The sequence below is a fragment of the Rhinoraja longicauda genome, chromosome 19 (assembly GCF_053455715.1).
Source record: "Rhinoraja longicauda isolate Sanriku21f chromosome 19, sRhiLon1.1, whole genome shotgun sequence".
NCBI classification, from domain to species: Eukaryota; Metazoa; Chordata; class Chondrichthyes; order Rajiformes; family Arhynchobatidae; genus Rhinoraja; species Rhinoraja longicauda.
Window position 1 is genome coordinate 39,522,912 of NC_135971.1, and position 8,271 is coordinate 39,531,182.

Here is an 8,271-nt window from a genome sequence, read left to right on the forward strand (position 1 = left end):
ACTTTGTATTTGGCCTCACTCTGACAATGGAGGAAGCCTGGAATAGAAAGGTCAATATTGGAATGGGAAGGGGAGTAAACGTGTTTGGCAACCGGGAGGTCACGTATGTCGAGGCGGTCTGAGCGAAGGTGCTCAGCAAAACGATCGCCGAGTTTGCGCTTGGTCTCGCCGATATATGGGAATCCACACCTGAAACAACCGATACAGTAGATGACGTTGCAGTACGTGCAAGTGAACCTCAACCGACGTGCAAGTTTCACCAGAAAGGACTGTCGGGGTCCCTGGACAGAGTCGAGGGAGGAGGTATAGGGACAGGTGTTGCATCTCCTGTGGTTACAGGGGAAGGTACCTGGGGTGGGGATTGGTTTGTTTGGGATGGGATGAGTTAACCAGAGTTGCGGAGGGAACATAGAAACATAGAAAATAGGTGCAGGTGTATGCCACTCGGCCCTTCGAGCCAGCACCGCCATTCAATATGATCATGGCTGATCATCCAAAATCAGTACCAGTTCCTGCTTTCTACCCATGTCCCTTGATTCCGTTAGACCTGAGAGCTATATTTAACTCTCCCTTGAAAACATCCAGTGGATTGGCCTCCACTGCCTTCTGTGGCAGAGAATTCCAAAGATTCACAACTATCTTGGTGAAAACGTTTTTCTTCATCTCAGTCCTAAATAGCCTACCTCTTGTTCTTCAACTGTGACCCGTGGTTCTACACTCCCACAAACATCGGGAACATTTTCCTGCATCTACCCTGCCCAATCTCTTAAGAATTTAATATGTTTCTATAAGATCCCCTCTCATCCTTCTAAATTCCAGTGAATATAAGCCCTCTCGACCTATTCTTTCAACATATGTCAGTCCCGCCATCCCGTGTATTAACCTGGTGAACCTACGTTGCACTCCCACAATAGCAAGAATGTCCTTCCTCCAATTGGGAGACATAACCTGCACACAATACTCCACCCGTTGTCTCACCAGGGCCCTGTGCAACTGGAGTAGGACCTCCTTCCTCCCATATTCAAATCTTCTCGCTATGAAGGCCAACATGCCATTTGCTTTCTTCACTGCCTGCTGACCTCTATGCTTACTTTCAGTGACTGATGTACAATGACATCCATGTCCCCTTGCACCTCCCCGTTTCCTAAACTGACACCATTCAGATAATAATCTGCCTTCTTGTTCTTGCCACCAAAGTGGATGACTTCACATTTATCCACATTATACTGCATCTGCGCACTCACCCAACCTATCCAAGTCACCCTGCAGCCTCATAGAGTTCTCCTCGCAGCTCACACTGCCGCCCAGCTTTATGTCATCCACAAACTTGGAGATGTTACATTTAACTTTTTCACCCAGAGTGTTGTAAATCTGTGGAATCCTGTGCCACGGAAGGCAGTGGATGCCAATTCACTGGATGTTTTCAAGAGAGAGTTATATTTAGCTCTTCGGGCTAAAGGAATCAATGGATATGGGGAAAAGCAGGGACGCGGTGCTGATTTTGGATGATCAGCCACGACCGTATTGAATGGCAGAGCTGGCTCGAACATCTGAATGGCCGACTCCAGCACCTATTTTCTATGTTGAACCATATTCGCGTGTCTCCGAACCCGCGCTGCTGCCGACGAGCTCCCCGCCGACGACCGGTGCCGAAAATGCAATGTTGCAATTGGCGGGTAGAATCTTCCAGGAATCTGACGGAATCGCGATAGGCGAGATACAGGCCTGCAAAAAGTCGGCGTTGGAAGTCGGCTATGGGGATGGATCCACTCGGTCTGGACGGGCCGGAGTTCCAGAGCCCTGGATGCTGGCGGCAGATTCGACCCGCCGACTGCAACATTGCGTTTTCGACACGAGTCGTCGGCGGGGAACTCTGGGCGCTGCACCGTGTTCGGAGACACCCGAAGAGCCGGCTGTGCCCCGACCGGGCCGCGAATCGTTAACTGGTGACCGGCTGTGTGAATGTACCGCTGCCGGGAACCTGCCGATATCCCGGCTGACGGGAGGCGCTCGGCGACCCCGCTATCCGACGCGGAATGCCGCGATGAGTCGATGTGTACCGGAATGGCGAGCATAAGCCGCCGCGGTCCCGAGACACAGGCCCGCAGATTCCGCCTCGGAAGTGGTCTGTGAGTACAGATCCACCCGGTGTGGCCGGGCTGGAGATCCAGAGCAGATTCGACCCGCGCGGGGCGTCGGCGGGGAGCTCGGCGGCTGCAGCGCGACTCGTCAACCGAATCTGCGGGTCTGTATCTCGGCTCCGCGACGGCGTAGGTTGGACGTTCCAGTGGACATCGACACATCGCGGCCATCCGCGCCAGACAGCGGGGTCGCCGGGCTACCCCGATTTACCGCGATTGCGGCAGATTTCCCGGCAGCGGTACACACGCGGTCGGTCACCAGTTGACCAGTCGCGACCCGACCGGGACCCGACGACTCTTCGGGGTCTCCGGACCCCGCGCTGTTCCCACCGGAGCTCCCCGCCGACGAACCCCAGGTGGGAACAGCAAAACACAACGTGGCAATCGGCGGGTGGAATCTGCCGCCTGCGGACGTGTCTCTGGAGCTCCGGAAACCGCACTCCCGGTGAGTCCGTCCCCATGGCCGACTCCACATGCGGACTTTGCGGGTCCGTATCTCGGATCCGCGGCGCTCTGGGAAGGCCGTTCCGGTTCGCGGCGCGTTGGCCCGCGTCGGACGGCGGGGTCGCCGTGAACTCCCGGCTTACCGCGACATCGGCAGATTCCCGCCAGTGTTACACTCACGCGGCCGTTCACCAGGTGACGAGTCGAGGCCCGTTCGGGGCGCTGCCGTCTCTTCATGTGCCTCTGAAACCTGTGCTCCACCCGCCGATCTCCCCGCCGACGTCCCGGGCTGAAAACGCAATGTTGTATTCGGCGGGTCTGATCTGCTGTTTGCGGCCGGGGCTCTGGAGCGCGGGCCGGGACACACCAGACCGATCCGTTCCCATAGACGACTTGCGATGCTGAATCTGCGGGCCGGTATCTCGGCTCCGCGGCGGCCTAGGCTGAATGTTACCGGACCCATCTATTCGTTGCGACAGCCCGCGTCGGACAGCGCGGTCCCGGGCTCCCCCAGTTCACCGCGATTTCGGCAGTGTCCACGGAAAGGTGCAGTTACCGGACAGGTCGCCGGTTGACGGGTCGCGGCCGCTCGAGGCGGTGCCGACTCTCCAGGTGTATCCGATCACCGCGCTGCAGCCGCCGAGCCCCCCGCCGGCGCCCCGGGCAGATAACGCACGGTTACAATCGGCGGGTGGAATCTGCCGCCTGCGGTCGCGCTCGGCAACTCTGGCCCGACCACACCTGACGGATCCGACCCAAAGCCAACTTCCGATGTGGGATATGTGGGTCCGTATCTCGGCTCCGCGGCAGCCAAGGCTATCCGTTCCAGGATCCTACGACGCGTCGCGGCGACCTACGTCGGACAGCGGGATCGCCGTGCGCTCCCGGACGACCGTTATTCCAGCGGATGCCCGGCAGCGGGATACGTACGCGGCCGGGCTCCAGTTGACGAGTTGCGACCCGATCCGCAAACCGCTGACTCCTCGGGTGTCTCTGAACACCGCGCTGTACCCGCCCAGCTCCGCGCCCACACCCTGGGCCCCAAATGCAATGTTGCAATCGGCGGGTCGAATCTGCCGCCTGCGCCCGAGTCTCTGGATCTCCGGCCATTTGCAGATCGGGTGGTTTATCCCCATTGCCGACCTCCGAGGCCGAATGTGCGAAGCTGTATCTCCGCTCCGCGGCGGCGTAGCCTCGACGTTCCGTTACCCATCGACTGTCGCGACAGTCCGCGTTGGAGAGCGGGGTCGCCGGGCTGCCCCGATTTACCGTGACTTCGTCAGATTTCCCGGCAGAGGTTCAGTCGTGCGAGGGTTAAACAGAGAATCTCAGCTGGAATGTAAAATGGAATTACCAGTTAAATTAGCAGCGCCGCGTTCCACAGCCCCTGAAAACAACATTCAACCACAGTTTTCCAGGCAGTGGGAGACACTATCTGCACCTGTCCGTGTCAGGGGACTCGCGTTGCCTGGGAACGTCGCCTTTCTCAGGCCATTCTATGGGAACGTGTAGCGTTGGTGAACCAAACACAGCAGCAATAGTTGGGTCGACCACCCGCGCCGCTGCCGCTAGTAGCGCAGAAACGTTGCAGACAAGGGGGGCTTATGATGGGGTCGGGGAGGGGCAGTGGCGCGGTCCGCTCTGATGGGAAATGCCATAAAGGATGGAGTTGGCGGCCTTTTGCGGAGAGAGACCCAGCCTTGGGCCGTGTGGCGGACGGTGCCGGGTGATGGAGAACAGAACCATCCTGCGGCGTGCTGTGCCGTGTACTCGGGGTTTGCGAGCGTGTACTGGGTTATTCGGGGACATGTGAGTGTACGTGCCTTATTTGGTCGTGCAATAAATTTCATAGTGAATCAAACTGGTTTTTTTAATTTTATTATTTTTTAAAAAAAATTATATTATTTTTATTTTTTTACAGAACTTTGTGGAAAACAACCCCCCCACCCTTCCCCCACCCCCTTATACTAACCCCAAATAAGAAAAAGAAAGAAAAGAAAAAAAGATTAAAGACTGCCTGGTTGTTGGTGGTCCTGCACACGCCCCATGGAATTCCAAACAGAATAAACTGTATATGTATATACATCTCTCACAAAAGAACCATTGTAAATATGAACAATTCTTCTATATATATATAGGCCCCTCTTTTGTAGATAAGGACGCCAGATATTTTAAAAAGTATCATATTTGTTCCTTAAATTATAAGTAATTTTTTCAAGTGGGATACAGTTAGAAATTTCATTATTCCAAAGGTCCATACTTAAATAGGAATCAGATTTCCAAGTAACTGCGATAGTTTTTTTGGCTACTGCTAATGCAATTTTTAAAAATTCTTTCTGATATTTATTCATTTTAAGTTGTGGTCTTATTCCTTCAACATCACCCAATAACAAAAATCTTGGGTTGTATGGAAGTTGTATTCCGATAATCTGTTCTAAAATACTTCTTAAATTTGTCCAAAAAGGTTGTATTTTTGAACAGGACCAAGTAGAATGAAAAAAAGTACCAATTTCTTGATTGCACCGAAAACATTGGTCAGATAAACTTGAGTTTATTCTCTTTAATTTTTGTGGTGTGATATATAATTGATGCAGAAAGTTATATTGTACTAGTCTAAACCGAACATTTATTGCATTTTTCATACTGTCAAGGCATAGTTTTGACCAATTTGTTCCATCAATATTAATATTCAAATCCGTTTCCCATTTTCGCCTTGATATATGAATTCCTTGTTTAGGAGCCTTTTTTTGAATTAGATTATATATAATAGAAGTAAAAAAATGTATTTACCCTTTTTGAATTAGGTTTTCAATTTCCTTAGATTTCGGCAATAACATTGTTTGACCCAATTTATCTTTTAAATAAGCTCTTAATTGAAAGTAACAGAAAAGGGAATTATTTGATATATGATATTTATTTTTCAATTGTTCAAATGACATCAATATACCTTTTTCAAAGCAATCACCTATATATCTAATCCCTTTTTGATGCCACCTACATACAAGCTGGTTATCCATTGTAAAAGGTATCAATCTATTCTGAATCAAAGTTGTCTTTCCTAATAAAGATTTTTTTGTTTCATCCTCAAAATTTACCTTATTCCATAATCCGATCAAGTATTTTAATAATGGAGATTCTTTCAGACCCCGTATCAATTTAGGTTCCCAGTGAATCAAACTGTTGTGTGAATCCGGTGATGTATCGAACACAACAGGTGCGTGAACGCGGCTGGTCGCCAGTTGACCTGATCGGGTCGCCGCCGACTCTTGGGTTGTCATTGAACACCGTGCTGTGCCCGCCGAGCTCCCCGCCGACGCCCCGCGCTGTAAACGCAATGTTACAATCGGCGGGATGGATGTGCCGCCTTCGGACTGGACTCTGGAACTCCAGCCCGTCCAGACCCGCTGGATTCATCTCCACAGCCGATTCCCGACGCCGAATCTGCGGCCTGTATCGGGGCGGGGCGACGGCGTCGGCTGGAGGTTCCGTTTCCCATCGATTGGTCGCGGCATTCTGCGTCGGACAGCGGGGTCGCCGGGCGCTCCCGGCCTATCGCGATTCCGGCAGATTTCCCGACAGCGGTACATTCCCGCGGCCGGTCACCGGTCGACGAGTCGCATCCCGCTTGGCGGCGGCTGCACGGTGTTCGTCGCCACCCGCAGACCAGACGGCTGTGGGCCCGTGGAATCAGAGGAGACGTGACTTCCTTTAACTGATGGTGGAGAGGAGAGCGATGCCGCTGTGGTGCAGAGTTTCCTGTGAACCGCCAATGACTGAAGCACTGGCGGGCGGCGCTGCGCCTGAACGGCAGCGGGAGTTGATGGCAACGTGTGGAGACAGTTCCTTCCGGCAAGAGGGGAAGGGCGGGTTGCAGGGTGTGCAGCCGGGGGAGTGAGGGGAGACACTGAGGGATACAGCGGTCCGAGTGAACTGCGGCGTGCGGGAGGATTGCGGGATGCGAGACTGCGCTGTTGCACGTTGTGTTCCTATCACCACCTCAAATCGCCCATTACCCCGCCCCCTCACAACTCACTCCCACCTCTCCCCCCACCCCCCCCCCTCACCACTCACATCCACCCCCCCCTCCCCACTCAGATCCCCCCACCCCCCTCACCACTCACATCCCCCTCACCACTGGAGGATGGGGAGGTTAGTTTCTGGGGAGATTCCACGGGGGTCCTGTGTCTCCGGTTCATCTCTGACCCTCCCCCCCACCCCCGGGGAAACGACAGACCGACCGGCGTTGTGGGGGTGGGGAATGTACAGGGTGATGAGGGTCAGCTGGTGACTTGGGCAGGGCAGGGGCGGGGGGAGTGAGTCCCGGTCAGTGCGAGTTGGTGCAGTGTGAGGAGCAGTAAGGGGCGGCCACACGCGGTGAATGCAGGGGTTCCGGGGAGTATTGGGGAGCGGGGAGATCTCGGGGTACTCCATGAAGCTGCAGCGCAGATCGACAAGACGGTCCTGTCCCTGACCCTGACACACATGGTGCTCATTCGCCCTCATCGGCCGCGGCGAGGGAACCAGGAGCCGGGAGACCGCTGGGAATGTGAGCGAATCACAGAGAGTGCTGGAGGAACTCCGCGGGTCAGGCAGCGTCTGTGGAGGGAATGGACCGGCGAGGTTCCGGGTGGGTTCAGTCTGAGGAAGGGAGGGGTGGGTGAAGCTGACAGAACCTGCCGCAGGGTCAGAGGCGGGCAACTGATGAGGGGAGCAGAGAAGCGGCGGCGCCGTTAAACCAGTCCGCCGTTGCCGAGTTCGCAGAAGACGTCACCGGCACTTAGTGTAGATTAATGTAGTTTATTGTTATCACCTGTACCGAGGGACAGTGAAAAGATCTGTTGTGCCGCGCTGTCCAGTGAGCGGAAACACTGTCCATGATTACAATCAAGCCGTCCACAGTGTACAGATACAGGAGACATGTATCATGTTAAATGCAGGATAAAGTGCGATCAAAGATGGTCCGAGGGTCTCCGATGAGGAAGATCCGCACACACTAACACTATCCTACACACATTAGGGACAGGTTACAATTTTACCAAGCCAATTAACCTGCAAACATGTACGTCTTTGGAGTGTGGGAGGAGACCGGCGATCCCGGAGAAACCCCACGCAGGTCACGGGGGAACCAACAAGCTCCGTACAGACAGCAGCCGTAGTCAGGATCGAGCCCGGGTCTCCGGCGCTGGGAGGCAGCAACTCTCCCGCTGCTCCACCGTCCGCGCTCTCCCCGGTCACGGATGTCCCGGCACCTTCCCCACCCCCTCCCACGGCGTGTCCCAGTGGGCCCGCCCTCCCAATGCCCGTGACCACACTTCCAAATGCCCGTGACCACCACCCTCTCAATGCCCGTGACCCCCACCCTCTCAATGCCCGTGACCCCCACCCTCTCAATGCCCGTGACCCCCACCCTCTCAATGCCCGTGACCCCCACCCTCTCAATGCCCGTGACCCCCACCCTCTCAATGCCCGTGACCCCCACCCTCTCAATGCCCGTGACCCCCACCCTCTCAATGCCCGTGACCCCCACCCTCTCAATGCCCGTGACCCCCACCCTCCCCATGCCCGTGACCCCCACACCCCATGGCCGGTGACCCCCCCCATGCCCGTGACCCGCCCCACCCTCCAAATGCCCGTGACCCCCCTAATGCCCGTGACCCCCCGCACCCTCCAAATGCCCGTGACCCCC